The sequence below is a fragment of the Vigna radiata genome, unplaced genomic scaffold (assembly GCF_000741045.1).
Source record: "Vigna radiata var. radiata cultivar VC1973A unplaced genomic scaffold, Vradiata_ver6 scaffold_414, whole genome shotgun sequence".
NCBI lineage: Eukaryota > Viridiplantae > Streptophyta > Magnoliopsida > Fabales > Fabaceae > Vigna > Vigna radiata.
In genome coordinates this window covers 66,146-84,090 of record NW_014544156.1, presented here as the reverse complement: position 1 = coordinate 84,090, position 17,945 = coordinate 66,146, and the positions used below count along the sequence as shown (strand labels likewise).

General features: G+C 39.2%; 1 pseudogene; it reads right to left on the bottom strand.

The window, feature by feature from the left end:
• Window positions 1-9,282: 9,282 nt before the first annotated feature.
• Window positions 9,283-16,946, bottom strand: LOC106755468 (annotated as a pseudogene).
• Window positions 16,947-17,945: the final 999 nt, after the last annotated feature.

The following is a 17,945-nucleotide window of genomic DNA, read 5'->3' as shown; positions in this document are numbered from 1 at the left end:
GGGGTTGTTGGGGGAAAATTGAAAAAGCAAGTGAAAAGCATTGAACTCAAATGTTGTGAAAAGAAAAATTCATGAGAAAAAGAAAAGAAAAGAAGAAAAGCATGAAGAAGAGCTCAATGCAAAAGAAAAAGAAAAGGGAAAAGTTGGGAATGAGAGAGATTGGTGAGGAGGAGAGTTGTGCTTAAATGTTGAATACTTTAGTAGCTCTTTTGACTCAAGGATTTTGCATTCTAGAAAAACCAATTCTTTCTTGTTAGCCCAACCTCATTACAAGCCTTGGAAAAGTCCTTTTGATGGCATTTGCATGTAAAGATGTTGATTGTTTGAGATGAATGGAAATTTTGTTTCATGTGACTTGTGAACAATAGAGAGTTGGAGTGTCACCTTAAACACTTGAGTGATTGAGTCAAACACTTGCTTGGTATGAACTGTTGATTTTCATGAGTACATTTTTGCTTAGTGGATTGATCATTCATAGTGTATAACATCTATGCATGCATTTTATTCTGGATTTCACTAAGGATATTGAATTGAGTGGTTTTGTCATGTACCTTGGGATTGTTGAGGCATTGGATGAAACAGTGTAAAGCCAAGTTTTGTATTTTGTGTTGTTTTGGTTGAGGACAAGCAAAATTCTAAGTTTGGGGTGTTGATGAAGGTTGAAAAACAGTGATTTTCATATGTCAATTTGGACCAAATTACACCCTTTACTACTCGGAATGAGCTGAGAATCAAGCAAAACTCAATAAATGAGTCTGGAGAGATTCAAAAGTTGTTTTTAGCGATTTTATGCTTATTTTGCATTGTTTTGTAGCTAATTTGAGAAAAGTAAGAATGGAGTTGAAGATACAGGTCGTTGAATCAAGAAAAGAGCAGAAAAATGAAGTTTTGAAGAGTCGACGTACTGCCCAGCGGCACACTTAAACCGCCGGGTGGTCCAGAACAAGCAGTAAGCAGGGCATCTCACGCTGAGAGAAATCGCCGGGCGCTAGCGATTGCCGTCGGGCGGTGGCATGGGAAACCGCCGGGCGGTGGCGACTGCCGCCGGGCGGTGGCGGCAGGTTATGGGAAACCGCCGAGCGGCACACTTAAACCGCCCGGCGGTAGCACGCTGGACTTGGGCCTGATTTTGACGCGTTCCTCACCTATAAATACCCTTACTACGAATTCAGAGTCATTCTTTTGACAGTGGAAGATGGCCAGACCTAATTTTGCTCTCTGGAGTGGATCTCTTGGATGCTTAGGCTCCTTTTCATCTTTTCTAGGGTTTGCTCTTCCATTCTTCTTCCATTTTTCATCTAGTTTCACCATGACTATGGTGAACTAAACCCTATTGTTGTTGGGGAATTCAATGTAATCTTTTGATACTCTCTCTTATTGAAACTATTGATTATTTATCTGGTCTCCATATGTTTTGATTGATTATTGTTGGGTTATCATCTGTGCTTAAGGCTTTTATCGTTTAACTCATTCGATATATTGTTGTTTTTTGTTATTGACATGGGGACGTGCGGTAATGACATGAATTGGTGAGTAATCTCTTGATTATGAAATACAACCTAGGGACAGGGGTAGGACGATCAATTGCGCTAACTTCTGTTTATAATGCGGTATTAATTGCTAGGGGAGGCTAGGGATAGCAAGCCAGTAATTGATATTAGGCCCTTTTTCGCCGAGGGATCGGGTTAAGGGGAGGCTAAGAAAGTCGCATAACAATTGAATCAATCTAATAATCAAGGTTAGTATGTAAGAGAGAGTGGAATAGATGAAATTGTTAGTACCCAACAACGTCCATCCATCCATTGTTTTCACTTGTCAATTGAATCAACATTTATTTTGCATGTTAATAATTTTGATCTCAAACCCATTTTATAAATTTTAATATCTCAAGTCTTATTATTTTAATTCACGCGAACGAGGAAGCAATACGAGTCTCTTGGGAAAACGATACTTGGTCTTACCATTTATATTACTTGTACGATTTGGTACACTTGCCAATTTGTCAACAATTAGCATCAAAATCACAATCATGAATCACTTACTCATTTGTTCTCACAGCTAGTGAACCATTAATCTGGATATCAGCATTCATAGATTCTCAATCATCATCCACAATCAATCATCAATAGCAAACAACCCATCATGCAATAAATTGAACCATTATCCGAATAAGTGTACAAGCCAAGCATAGACTCAATAATTTCAACCTATACTACTAATTCAAAGTAGAAAGAAAAAGAAAAAGAAAAATCCCTGTCAATACTAGCATCCATCAATAGACGTCATTAGCGTAGATCCTCATCTGAGTCATCATCCTCCTCCTCCTGGGCATCCTCAAAGTCTTCATCATCCTCGTGGTCATCATCCTGTCCTCCTGAAGTTCCAGCAGCTCCGGACCCACTACCATGTGCCTGTCCTCGAGGCCAAGCCATCACACTACAAAACTCATCCATAGTCCACCTGTGCACTGGTGGCTGGTCATAAAGTCTTATGATCATCTCGGTAATGGCCTCCTGCCCTCTGTAAAGGGACTCATGTACCTCCCTGTAGACACTCTCTGCTGGTCATATAGCTCATGTACCTCCCTGCAGACACTCCTCCTCTCGGCAAAGCATTGGCATAAAACTCCTTCACCAACTCAATACTAGCTGATGCTGGATAACTCGTCAGTCTCTCCCACCCTTGCCTTTCAATCTCCAAACCAAACTCTGGAGCCAAATCAGGGATATACATGGCTTTTCTCTCCATCAGCAATCGCCTCTCTTGAACTATAGCAAAATGTTCCTCATGCTTCCTTGAAAGGAACCTTGAAGAATAGTATCTTCTAGGTCTCTCTGGTTCCTTCCTTTTGTTGCCCATTGTCTTAAATCTTCTTGAGGTAGACATTCCTGCATAAATCAATTTCATCCAACAAAATTCATAGAAACATCATTAGAGGTTAGTGCATCATCAGATCATACAATTCTTTGAGGAAAAACAGGGCTCCTCAACACTCAAACATCCAAAAATTTCAACATTTAGGCAAAAGAGCTGCAAACCGCTCAACGTCAAAGAAGACCGCCTAGGCAGTTTGCCTCAAGTCGCGCCACCGCTCAGCGGTAGAAGCTAGGGTTTTTCAAAATCTTTGCCTATTTGATCCTAATCTCCACTCTTTTGCTAAAATCATCAATCCGAACCAAAATCATGCAATTCAATCGGTACAAACAACTCCTATTCAATCAATTCATGCATAGAAATCAAAAGCCCTAATTTATCATGTTCCTAAACATGTTCTTCAACAAGTCCCAAAAATAGAAACCTTAAACAGGAATTTGCATACTTACTTGAGTGAAGATTATGAATGCTTGCAGAAAAATTGCTTAATTGATGATGTATGTCCTCTCCAATGCAAATCCCTCAACCAAAAACTGCAAACTTTGACAAAGTAATGGTGGAAAATTGAGTTTTTGGTGAATGGGTGAATGAGAAAGTGAGGAAATCTCTCTAAAAATTTCTTGAAAGTGAAAGGAGAATGTTAGGTCTTAGGGAGACCGCTCAGGCGAAATGCAAAGAAGGGTTTCAAAGTGAAAAACTTGGAAAACCACTCAGCTTTTAAGAAAAGCCGAGACCATCAGCGCCGCAACCGCTTAGCGGTCTGTGCCTAATTTCACTTCTTCTTCTTTTGCTTTCTTTTTAGTAATCTTTCCTTCTAGCACTTAATTTCAACCTTCAATTTTTCAAATATATGCTTTTCCCCTCTCAGATGCAATCATTAACATGTAATGCACTTAACACAGGATTAATAAACAAACAATCAATTGGGTTGCCTTCCAGGTAGCGCTTGTTTAACGTCACGAGCCTGACCGAAACCTGTTTAGCACTCATCAGTAAGTGTTTATCCTTCCAACACCCTTCAGTAGGTGTTCTTACCTTGTATCCTTCAGTAGATACATAAAAGATTTAGCATCCCTCAGTAGATACTACCCAAAAAGTGTTCAAAGATTCAATAAAGTATATGTACAAAATCAAATACCCTAAAACTACAAATGTTTAATCAAAGTGGGATTTAGATATAATCAATTCATTCCATCATGGTTGGGATCTTCATCAACCCAACTCCTTAGTTGCTTTCTATCCACTTTCTTTATGGCTCTTGTGAATGGTTTCCTGATTTCCAACTTGCCATCTTCTCGACTCTTAATAACAAGCCAATTCTTGTTCTTGAATCTCACTTGTGCTCCTAATTGAAGTGGTGTATATTCAGTGTGGATAGTGCCTCCTTTGTCAACCTCCTCATTTTTAGGTACCTGCAAAACATTACAACTATTAGAATTGGTACCTATTGTGTTGTCCTTTAGTGCAACTTCTCTTCTTGACTTCTTATGCCTGTCCCTCTCCTTTATTTTTACTTTCCTTCCTTTGGAGAAATTATACATCAACACAAATTCTTGATCTTTCAAAGTTATTATTCCATCATGGATACACATTGCCATTCTGGAAGTCCTCATAAAAGGTCTTCGTAAAATTAATGGAATCCTTCCTTCATTCTTCATATCCACGACTACAAAATCAATCAAGAATTCCAACTCCTCAATACGGACAATTGCATCTTCCACCTTACCAGCTGTTTTCTTAACCGAACCATCTGCCACTGTTATAGTAGTGTTTGTTGGTTTTAGGACTAACCCTTTAATTCTCTTCAAGTAACTTAAGGGCATTAAATTTACACTAGACCTAGAGTCGATCATTGCTCTTCCTATATCCACATCATTTATCACGCAAGGAAGAGTTAACAATCTTGGATCCTTCATTTTTGGTGGATGATGTTCTTTTCTTGGCTGCACAAATACTTTTTGTTCTTCCTCTTCTGCATCAAGTTCTATCACCTCTCCAATGTAATTACTTTTATTTGTAAAAACAGGAATTTGAGGATGGCTTTCTTCCATAGGAACCATGGTCACATTTCTAAATATTTCTCTCATCTGCCCATTATAACTATCCCTTCTTTTCTCAACTTCTTCCAATCCCTCTTCTTCTTTCTCTTCTTCACCAAACTCATCATTCTCACTTACCTCTTCTTCATCACTGCTAATCTCAATCAATTCTTCCTCTTCTTTTCTTTTCTCCCTTACTACAACAGCACGACATTCCTCCTTAGGATTAACATCAGTATTAACCCTAGCTTGATTCTTTTTTGTGACTTCAATCCTTTCTGACAGTTGACCAAGTTGTGCCTCTAATGATCTAAAAGTAGCTTGATCACTTGACTGTTGCGAATGATAATCTTTCACAAATTTATCAAATCTATTAGAAAAGTCTCTAACATTCTCTGTCAATTGATTTATTTGCTGCCACAAAGGAGAAGGTTGTTGCTGCCTGAAGCCTCCTTGTTGCCCTGATGGGTTATTCTGTTGTTGGCCAATACTTGGATGATTCTTCCAACCCTGGCTAGGAGTGCCTTGGTTGAAATTCCCTTGCCTATATTGGTATTGGTTCCCCATATAGTTAGCTTCCTGCTGCATCTCCTCAGGTATAGCACATTGACCATTAATATGGTCNCCACCACAAAGATCACATAGCTGTTGTGCTTGAGAGACATTACGAACCTCCTTTGGAAGTTGTGAAAGGATCTTTGTCAATGTATCTAGCTTTTGGGTCAAAAGATGATTTTGAGCTAGCATTGCATCATTTGCAGGTAAGTGCAAGACTCCTCTCTGTTGTGTCGGTACGCCCCTCTCACTATATGCTTCTTGTCCATTAGCTGCCATTCTCTCTATCAAGTCATAGGCTTCATCCTCAGTCTTTTGTTTGATATCACCTCCAGCTGAGGCGTCCAACATCATCTTAGACTGCATATTCAGTCCACCAAGGTAGGCAAGAACAATGGTTGTCTTGTCAAATCCGTGAACGGGTGTTTCTTTGAGTAATCCTTTTAATCGCTTCCATGCTTGACTTAGAGTTTCTTCCATGCCTTGCTTGAATGATGAGATCTCCAGTTTTCCCTGAGTAACTTTAGACTGTGGAAAATATTTGCTGACAAATGTTCTAGCCACAGCTTCCCATGTTGTAAATGTTCCTTCAAGAAAGGAATTGAGCCACGTCTTAGCATTGCCTTCCAATGAGAACAGGAACGAACTAAGCCTTACTCTTTCATCTGATACACCTGCCATCTTTATTGTGTTGCATATTTCACTAAACGCTGTCAAATGGTCATAGGGATTCTCATTTGACAAGCCATGAAACTGTTTGCTCTGCACCAGGTGTATAAGTGATGGATTCATCACCATGTTGGTCGTTTGATCTGTAGGCATAACTATGCTGCTAAAATTGAAAAGGCCAACCGTATCTGATTGGTCTGCAAGAGTGCGTCTTGGAGGAATTCTTTCAGCCATCTCCTATGTTCTTTTATCTGGTGAAGGTGATAGTAATCTGTTAGGTGAAGGAAACAAATCCCTAGATGGGCGTCTGACTTTCCTTCTCCCTCTTGCTTCGCTTAAGCCTTCAAGAAGAGGTTGCGTATTTTTCTTGCTTCTAGTATGTCTAGTCTCCTGTTGCATGCACAAGAAACACAAACCCTAGTAGCACTTTTTTATATTTAAAAAAAAATAAAAATAAAAAATAAAAGATAAAAAGATATATACAATCAAGTCAAACTTAATCAATTTACACTACTAGATAAGTTACCCCACGAGTCCCCGGCAACGGCACCAAAAACTTGTTAAGTCCCTGGCAAGTGTACCAGATCGTTATCAAGTAATATAAACGGGTAAGTCCGAGCATCGTTTTCCCAAAGGACTCTTAGGCCTTAATTTTCATGTAACTAATCGTGTAAGACTTGAGAAGAGAATAAATTTGGTGGTTATATGCAAAGAACAAAAATAAACATGCAATGCAGTTGATTCAATTGGTTTTGAGAAACTATGCATGAATGGTGTTGTTTGGGTTTACAATTTCATCTAATCCACTCTCGTATATCTACTCTTCTTATTTACTTCACTTATTTATCTAATTGCCATGCACACTTTCTTATTTACCCTTAACTCAATCCCTTGGTGAAAAGAGCCTATTATTAATTACCGGCTTGCTATCCCTAGCCTCCCCTAGTAACCAATAATGCAATGCGATCAGAAGCAAATACAATTGACCGTCCTACCCCTATCCCTAGGTGATATTTGCATAATCAAGGAATTTCCCACCAGTTCATGACATTACCGTACGTCCCCATATCAATAAAGAAAAACACCTTTTATTGAATGAGTTAAACAATAAAAGCATTGAGCACAGATGAGAACCCAATAATTGATAAACAAGTATATGACAAGCATATGAAATAAATAAGAATTTGAATATATGAGAGTTTCAAAAGATTACATTGTTCGCCAACAACAAAGGGTTTAGTTCAACAAAGAATGGAAGAAATAACCCTAAACTTGGTGGAATGGAGCCTAAGCATCCAAGGAACCTCCTCTAAGGTGTGGAATAGCTCTGTACGTTTCTCTCTGCCAAAAGAATCCCTTTCTAATTCGCAATGGGGCTATATATAAGCCCAAAAAGATAACATATCGATTATAGAAAGATTTACAGAATCTAACTAAAAAAACAGGCAACCGGCCAGGCGTCTAAGTTCACCGCTCAGCGGTTTGCCTCTTGCCGCTTTGACCACTGAGCAATTTCCCTTTAATCGCTCTGAGCGCTCAGCGGACCATTCTGGCGCTCAGCGGCTTGCTTGACCCTTCTTTTAATCATTTTTCTCCTTCTTTCATTGGTCTAAGTCCACCTTACTTCACTTCCATCAAGCTGCACAGTATCCAACACAGAAGCAATGAAAATAGATACTTGTGAAATCATCCAAGCAGTTCAAAGCATGAAAAAATGATCAATCAGTTCAAGAGATGAATCAAAAGCACAGAGCCTCACAGATGCACACTATCAGTGTTTCTCTCAAGTGCCTAGGGTAAACAATGTCAACTCAATGCACTCAAGAAAGAAAACACAAACAGACTTTGCAAGCCTCTAATATCAACACTCAAACACATATGCATGTTCAAATCAAAAGGTCTTTTATGGATGTAATGGGGCCAAGGAAAAGGGAGGATATGATATGGATGAGAAGTTACAAACCAAAGGGAAATAGAGGAGCAACGGGGAATAAGGGCCAACACATTCAAACACACACAAAACCTCTAATTCAATCCTCTTCTTGACTCCATTATTCACAAAAAAATTTTATTTTTCTCATTTTTCTGCATTTTTTTTTTCATCTTGTCTCTTTTCTTTTTTTCTCAATATTGGACATAACTCTAAGAGACAAGATACACCATGTATTTACAAAAACACAAACAAGAAAAGGAGTCAACTAACCAACTCATCTGAATAACCCAAGAGACCACACTTATTCCCAAAACAATTCCAAAGCTCCAAAATTTCCTAAGGTTAAGGTAATCATGGTTTTTCACTTAGGGCTAACGTATGTGCTTCAAAACAAAGAAATGGGGAAATTAAGGCTCAAAGGGGCTATCATAGGATCACAACAAGGTAGGCTCATTTGGCTAGAAAGGCTCAACAACAAAATGCCTTTATCACTTTGAAACATGCGCATGAATCAAGAATTATCAACAAGAGTCAAGCCAAGGCATAAGTGCAAGCAATCAAGAGACATATCACACACAAGAAAGATCATCAAATGGCTCAAATCTCGCACAAGGTAATTCTGTCACAATCAATTCAACCTCTCAAACATCATAATCATCTTTCGAACAAAAGAAAAGTAAGGAATCCAACCAATCAGAGTATCAATGAAGTGAAGGAAAACTGACAACCTAAACAAAGTCCATAATTCACGAAAAGCATGCAAAACTGTACACAAGACACAACAAACTACATAAAAACCAAAACCTAAACAAAGAAGCAACCTCCCCTAATAAATAGACCACACTTAAACTACACAATGTCCTTAGTGTGTCACAATCAGCAGGTCTAGGACAAGGGCAATAAAAGCAGGAAAGGGAGGAGAAGGGAAAAGAAAACGCCCCTGATCATGGTGGCAGTTGCCAATTTTGAACTTTCAGGGAGATGTTCTTCACCACTATGAGGCTAGTCTTTTTAGGCACAACATGGATGGGGCTCACCCATTAACTATCTAAAATTGGGTAGATGGTCCCAACTTGCAACAACTTGGTCACCTCCTTCTTGATGACATCCATAGTCATAGGGTTTTGCCTTCTCTGTGGCTGCCTAACTGGCTTTGCTCCATCCTCAAAAAGAATCCTATGCATGCATGTGGATGGGCTAATACCAGGTATGTCACCCAAACTCCAACCAAAAGGCCTTCTTGTGCTCTCTCAGCACACCAAACAACTTCTCCACTTGAACAAAATCAAGGGAGGTGGAAATGATCACCGGTTTCTTCTCATCATCCTCTAAGTACACATACTTGAGGTTATCCGGCAATGGTTTCAACTCAAGAGTGGGTGCCTGCAAGTCAGATTCATTTGTACTTCCTGCAACATGGTTAGTGTATTCTGACTCTAAAGAATTCACAGGTAAATGTAGAACACCCATCTCATCACAATCCAAATCAATGTCCACCACAGATATGTCAACAACATCATCAATATCACGCATAGCATCAATATCCTGGACATCACAATCCTCATCAAAATCGTGATTCAAATCCAGATTCAATGCATGGATGTAAAGAAGATAGAAAAGAATGCTCTTTCTCATGCAAAGAATTAAACTCCTCAACAACATGTTTATCAATAATGTCATCCAACATGTCAATCCTAAAAACAGAATGGTCCTCAGCTGGAAATTTCATTTTATCAAGAATTTTAAAGTGAACAACAATATCAGCAAATTCCATAGACAAAGTTCCAGCATACACATCAATCTTGGTTCGGGCAGTTTTCAAAAATGGCTTGCCTAGGATAATTGGAGCGGATCCAAGAGAGAATCCCTCCTCCATCTCCAAAACATAAAAGTCAGCAGGAAAAATCAATTCACCAACCCTAACCAAGACATCCTCTATGTAACCTGTCGGGTGGATAACACTTCTATTGGCCAACTGAACGACCACACCCGTAGGTTGTAAAGGACCAAGAGACAAAGATTTATAGATAGACAAAGGCATGACATTAATAGAAGCACCTAAATCAAGCATGGCATTCTCAAATTTATTGTTTCCAATCACACAAGAAATGCAAAATATACCTGGGTCCTTACACTTTTCAGGAATGTGCGGGACCGACTTACCAATAAGTGCATATACATTCCTCCCCATGTCGATCCTTTCATTACCTTTCATCTTCCTCTTGCTTGAGCATAGCTCATTCAAGAATTTTGCATACTTTGGAATCTGTTTGATTGCATCAAGTAGAGGTATGTTCACCTCTACCTTCCTGAAGGTCTCCAATATTTCTTTATCCACCTCTTCCATCTTTTTGCTAGGAATTGGCCTTGAAAGGAAGGGAAGAGGGATAGGCCGATCATACAAAGGAGAAAATGCACTGGTGGTAGTGGTCGGAGAAGGAGAAGGTCCACCTAGAGGAGAAGAAGAACCACCGAGAAAGGAAGAAGATCCACCCACCTCAAATGTCCTGCGTGGCCAGACTGGTCCTCTGTCCTGTGAGAAGTGGCATGCGTGGGTGTAAGTGTAGGAGTTGGCTCTGAAGGCACAACAATCTGCTTCCCTAATCTGAGGGTTATGGCACTCACATTCTTCGGATTCTACACAATCTGGGATGGTAACTTATCAGAATTCTGAGATTGCACCTAGTTTAGTTGAGTAGCCATATGACCCATCTGATTAGTGAGACTCTGTATTGAAGCTCTAGTTTCCTGCTGAAACTGCAAGTTCTGCAAAAGTCATCTGTCTCACAAGCTCTTCCAATGAGGGCTCAGAAGAAGTAGAAGGTTGGGCAGCTGGTTGGGTAGGTGCCTCTTGCTGCTACTGTTGTTGCTACCTTTGATTTTGTTGCATAGGTGGAGGCACATATTTGTTAGGTCCTCCAGCATTCTGGAAAGGTGGCGCCTGCTGCTGATGCTGTGACGCATTGTTCCATCTAGGATTGGGGTGATTCCTCCACCCTGGGTTGTACCTGTTGCTGGACAAGTCATGATTCTGCTGTTGTGGCTGCCTGTTATTGTATATGTTAGTAGCATAAGCTTGAGGCGCATCAGGGGCAGCAGGGTGCTGCAAAGTAGGACAGGCATCTGTGTGGTGGTCGTTGGAAGTACAAATAGCACATAGTCGTGCAATAGATGCAGATGAAGTTGTAGGTCTCTAGTTGGTTGCCAACTGTGTCACTATCTTCATAAGAGAGTCAAGCTTGCCTTCCAATTTGCTTTCAACAGCTGATAAAGAATGGGCACCAACATCATGTACGCCCCTCACCATAATGGCATCATTCCTAGTGCTAAACTGTTGGGAGTTGGAGGCCATCTTCTCAATCAATTGCCTGGCCTCAGCATGCGTGGTGTCTCCAAGAGCTCCACCACTGGCAGCATCAATCATACCCCAATCCATGTTGTTCAAACCCTCATAAAAATACTGGATAAGGAGTTGGTCAGGTATCTGATGGTGGGGACAGCTTGCACAAAGTGTCTTGAATCTCTCCTAATACTCATATAAGCTCTCTCCACCAAGTTGCCTAATCCCAGTTATGTCTTTTCTGATAGTTGTGGTCCGTGATGTTGGAAAAAATTTCTCCAAGATAGTTATGCCTCTTCAGATCATCCCAGCTAGTGATGGATCTAGGTTCCAAACCGTACAACCAATCCTTAGCAACACTTTCCAATGAATGAGGGAATGCCTTCAAGAAGATGTGTTCTTCAAGAACATCATGCGGTTTCATAGTCGAACAGACAATGTGGAATTCCTTCAGATGCTTATGTGGACTCTCACCTGCAAGGCAATGAAACTTGGGCAACAAATGAATCAGTCCAGTCTTGAGAACAAATGGAACATCCTCATCAGGGTATTGGATGCACAAGCTTTCAATATTGGAATCAGGTGCAGCCATCTCCCTAAAAGTCCTCTCATGAGGTGGAGGTTGGGCCATATTGTTCTCAGTGTGAAAGATAACAGAATCAGAATCAGAATCAGGTGCAGATGCAATAGATGCAGTATGCACAAAGTACTCAGTAGTGGATTCAGATTCAGTAGTAGGATAAACAGTATCTAATGGAACAGACTCAGAAACAAACTCTAAAGAAAAATTCCTAGAATGCCTAACTAACCCATGAAACGTCCTATCAATCTCAGGATCAAAGGGTGGTATGAATCCAGGATTTCCTCTAGTCATGCACTAAGTCACAATACCCTGTAATCATGAAACAATAGCACAAAAAGTTCAAACCACAGAAAAAAAAAACACCAGACAACACAACTCACACAAACAGAAACACTACACAAGACTTAAAATTGAATCGTTGGTCCTTGGCAACGGCGCCAAAATTTTTGATGGGTGTCGCCGCCCATGCAAAATTTAATGTGCAATTAGAAATGCAGTATAGCTAGGAAATGACTCCTAGGTCGTCTCTCAAGGACCAATTTTGTGGTTCAAGAATTAAGTCAAACACGAAGTGGGGGGTTTGTGAAAAGGTTATGGTGAATACAGATGAATAAAATCAAAACACTGACGCAAAGAGATAATTAAACACAGATTTAAAAACGGTTTCAAAGACAGAATGAAAACTGTTGGTCATTAACTTAATTACAATGCTTCCTATCACAGATCAACAAAATTAAGCAACGACTCTAACCTCTAATCCAACACAGTTAACCAACTAAGGGAAGGCTAATTATGTTTTCATAAAAGCGGACTAAGTGAACGCAATGTTAACATCAAATCCAATTTACACCATGCAGTTTAATCAACTAAGAGAAGACTCAACACCAACTGGGCAACTAAGTGTATAACCAATTGCAAGTGCAAATAAAGATTTGATATTAACCAAGTCAAAGTGGCAATCAAACATACAGTCCAGAAATCTCAAAGAAGCAATGCAATATTGCTAATGACCAACACAGTTAAATTAAGATATCATGGTAATTAAAGTAACACGACCACAAATACAAGACAACATTAAGACAAAATAAAATAAAATACTAGACACCAACAATGCAACAAACAATTATCTAACACAGTTAAATTAATTTAAATGTAAAACTAAATTAAAGAAATGAAAAACAACTTATCCTACTATGCAAACTAATTTAAAACAAAAGAAATAAACTAATATGACTTTTCTCCTAGTAACTCACCTGACCCAATGTGAATATATTAAAGAAATTGAAAGTGAAAATGGCCTACAAGACCTTCAAGAACGTTAGGTCCCACGCACACCAACTTGAATGCAAATGTGAATTAAATAAACCTTTTTCCAGTGGGCTCTTCGACCGAGAGTGCAGCCATCAAAGAAAATTCAACTCAATGGGATCCGTGCCCATTCTTTAGTTTCTCGGGAAAGCTTAAGCTAAATCACTTTGAATTCTTCCTTCCAGCACGTCAACTCCTTTTTCTCTCTTCAATCAAACATAAACGAATCACACCCTCCTAGAAGAAAATAAGTTGCTGCCAACGTGGTGCACCCCATCTTCAATGTGCCCAACTAGCAAACAATCACTTCTTCATTCTCAATGAGATAAAAGGAAAGAACCTATCCAATAATTATCTACCAACACGTCCCATCCAACCAGCCTTCAGCTAATCTCCTCTTCACTCATTCAAAGCAAAAGAAAAATTGTGGGTTGCAACAGCCGTGACACAAAGTTTAAGAATCAATAAAACACCAACTCTCCAAATTGAAAACAATCATTCCTTGCTTCATGTGGCCCACGGTGCTAGATGTGACACCAACCATTCTAACCTAATTACCTTTCCAACATTCAATCACCAAAAAAGCAATTTTTTTTCTCAAATAAAGTTGCATAATGTCTCATCCCAGCAGCACCGTTCTGAACGAAAAGGAGGAAAGGAATTTAACATTCATCAAATGCAACAATGCTTGCAAAAAAAAAAAACGTGTTTTATATTTTTTCATTCATCCTCAAAACCGTGGACAACCGTCAACTCCAGAGGAAAACGTTCAAAGCAAAAACAAAAACGAAAAAGAATGTGCAAAAGTGAGTGGCGGTTGTTGCAATCCCTAGGTTCGAGGATGTGGTCTCAAAAATTAGGGTAGGGTCCACCCAAACCCTTAAGTGCCAAGTCACTATTTTTTCTATTGGGCTTAGTCTATCCTAACAAAATTGGCCCACATTACATAAATTCATCTACAAATTCCAAACTACTAAGCTAAGCTAGATTAATTCTAAATTGCCTTGTGGAGAGTCTTCACTTAATTGGTGTCGTTCCAAAAGTCTCACACTGTGATTCCAAAATTGCCCTGAAAATAAAAATAGGAATAATTAAGCTTAATTAATTCAAATTAATTAAAATAAGAATTATTGGTCTAATTATGCCCAAATGGTGAAAATGACACAATAACTAAGAATTAAGCATAATTCATTAACACAATTCGGTGCAAAAAACTAAGTGAATGGTATAAAATATTGATTCATCACCCTGGCAAGTGTACCAGATCGTTATCAAGTAATATAAACGGGTAAGTCCGAGTATTGTTTTCCCAAAGGACTTTTAGGCCTTAACTTTCATCTAACCTAATTGCGTAAGACTTGAGAAGAGAGTAAATTTGGTGGTTATATGCAAAGAACAAAAATAAACATGCAATGTAGTTGATTCAATTGGTTTTGAGAAACTATGAATGAATGGTGTTGTTGGGGTTTCAAATTTCATCTTATCCACTCTCATATATCTACTCTTCTTATTTACTTCACTTATTTATCTAATTGTCATGCACACTTTCTTATTTACCCTTAACCCAATCCCTTGGTGAAAAGAGCCTATTATTAATTACCGGCTTGCTATCCCTAGCCTCCCCTAGTAACCAATAATGCAATGCGATCAGAAGCAAATACAATTGACCGTNACCCCACGAGTCCCCGGCAACGGCACCAAAAACTTGTTAAGTCCCTGGCAAGTGTACCAGATCGTTATCAAGTAATATAAACGGGTAAGTCCGAGCATCGTTTTCCCAAAGGACTCTTAGGCCTTAATTTTCATGTAACTAATCGTGTAAGACTTGAGAAGAGAATAAATTTGGTGGTTATATGCAAAGAACAAAAATAAACATGCAATGCAGTTGATTCAATTGGTTTTGAGAAACTATGCATGAATGGTGTTGTTTGGGTTTACAATTTCATCTAATCCACTCTCGTATATCTACTCTTCTTATTTACTTCACTTATTTATCTAATTGCCATGCACACTTTCTTATTTACCCTTAACCCAATCCCTTGGTGAAAAGAGCCTATTATTAATTACCGGCTTGCTATCCCTAGCCTCCCCTAGTAACCAATAATGCAATGCGATCAGAAGCAAATACAATTGACCGTACTACCCCTATCCCTAGGCGATATTGGCATTATCATGGAATTTCCCACCAGTTCATGACATTACCGAACGTCCCCATATCGATAAAGGCAAACATGTTTTACTGAATGAGTTAAACAATAAAAGCATTGAGCACATATGAGAACCTAACAATTGATAAACAAGTATATGACAAGCATATGAAATAAATAAGAATTTGAATATATGAGAGTTTCAAAAGATTACATTGTTCCCCAAGAACAAAGGGTTTAGTTTACCATAATCATGGTGAAACTAGATGAAAATAATGAACGAATGGAAGAAATAACCCTAAACTTGGTTGAATTGAGCCTAAGCATCCAAGGTGTGTGGAATGGCTCTGGACGTTTCTCTCTGCCAAAAGAATCCCCTTCTAATTCGCAGTGGGGCTATATATAGGCCCCAAAAGATAACAGATAGATTACAGAAAGATTTACAGACTCTAGCTAAAAACACAGACAACCGCCCAAGCCCCTAAATTCACTGCTCAATGGTTTTCCTTGTATCGCTTTGACCGCTCAACGGTTAGTTTTGCTGTTGAGCGGTTTCCCTCTAATCGCTCTGAACGCTCAGCGGACAATTCTGGCGCTCAACGGCTTGCTTGACCCTTCTTTTCATCATTTTTCTCCTTCTTTCATGGGTCTTAGTCCACCTTACTTCTCTTCCATCTTTAATTCATCTAAAAACCCTGCAAAACAATGCAAAACAAGCATAATATCTCTAAAACCAACTTTTGACTCTCAAGAGACTCAACTAAGTGTTTTACTTGATTTGAAGTTCATTCTAAGCCACAAAGGGTGTGTTTTACTATCAAATTTAAGCATGAAAATAACGGTTTTTAGACCGTTATCAGATACCAGAACGTTGAATGGTCTGAGGTTCAAGAAATCCGTAAACGAAAGACCGACCTTGGTCTACAATGACTATGTCCATGTACCTATAACAACAAAGTTAACTTGTTACAAAGAATGCATCTAAATTAAAATATTATGGTAGACAAAATTAACTATCCTACATGCACCAGAGTTGAATAATGGAAATATTCAATATCTTGTCTCCCACAATGATCTCCGATACATCGTTGAATGTGATATATACTAGCAGATGGGGGGGAGACCAAATACTCTTAAATCTCAGTATATTTGTATTGATCCTTTGTTGAACCTGGGAATTCTTGACAATAGTTTTGCTATGGGATCATCCTCCGCTTCAATCATGTCATCATCATCATATTCAGTTATTGGTGCCTCATCAATCTTGTATTGAGGATGTGTGAACTGAAGATAACATTTTAAAAGTTATGAACAAATATTTCTAAATGATAATATAAAATTAGTAATGATAAAAATATTATACCTGTTGTGTAGCAATGTGTGTGATAACTAATGCTCTAGGCCAGGCTAAAAAACTTCCTATGGCCTCCCCCACAAATTGAACTTCAGAAGTGGGTACAGGCACCTGAGCCTGGGGATCCCGAACCTCGTTAATCATGACACACACGTGCTGGGGTGATATGGAAACACCATGAATAGTCTGGCCTCCCTCAACTACTCGTCTGACAACCACAATGCGTGCAGGATCCCCATCAACCAACAAGTCATATTGACCAATGTAGTTAGTATGTTCAACAGCAGATCAGGATCCTTGGGTGCTGGCAGGAGGTGGTGCGGGAGTTTCAGTGGGCACACCCAGGGTGCCCTGCGTTAGGGATTGCAGATTCTCTTCAAGCGCTCTTTGTATTTGTTTTTGTTCTTCTAACTACTCATTGAATCGTTGCTCCATTTGATGAATTCTTTATTCTCGCTGATGATAGGGCTCTCCATTGATGTGATGAAACTGGAAACCGAAAAGGAAGGAAGTCCAGCAAGTGGCAGCGAAATTTGGTGGAGTTCAGTGAGATGCTTGTTTCGGCAGAGAAGGAGATGGTGTGGTCCTTAGCTCAGACAGCCTCATTGTTGGAAGAAAGCTAAGAGGTGGGAGAGAGTTGATGGAGAAGATGACTTTGGTAAGCATTTGCTCGGTAGAGATAAATTTCAGAATGTAGAAATTTCTCATATATTCCAAAGTGAATACAAGGACAGCCAAGGTGAGTTATATAGACTCATCAACCTTGGACTTGTGATGAAAAACGTGTTCAGCCACTATGAATCACGTTGCCTAACTCTAATACATGTGCTAAATATGCTAGCTTCTAGAATCTATATGGAGTACACGTTTATTTCAATTTCTAAAATAGGAAAGTTCCCGATGCACCCCTTATCAAGCTAAACTCACCCCTCCTTTATGTAAAATGACTTCTTTATCCTTCTTTGGTGGACTTTATTTATTGGGCTTGGGCCCCGCGTATCATCCCCTCCCTCTTGAGAAGGATTTGTCCTCAAATCTGGTGGGTCGTCTTTATGAGGACTTATTTTTGTTGGCTCCATATAAGTTCCTCCAGGGTCAAATGTGAATCTGCAATAAGCATCAAACATATCACTGATTAATTTC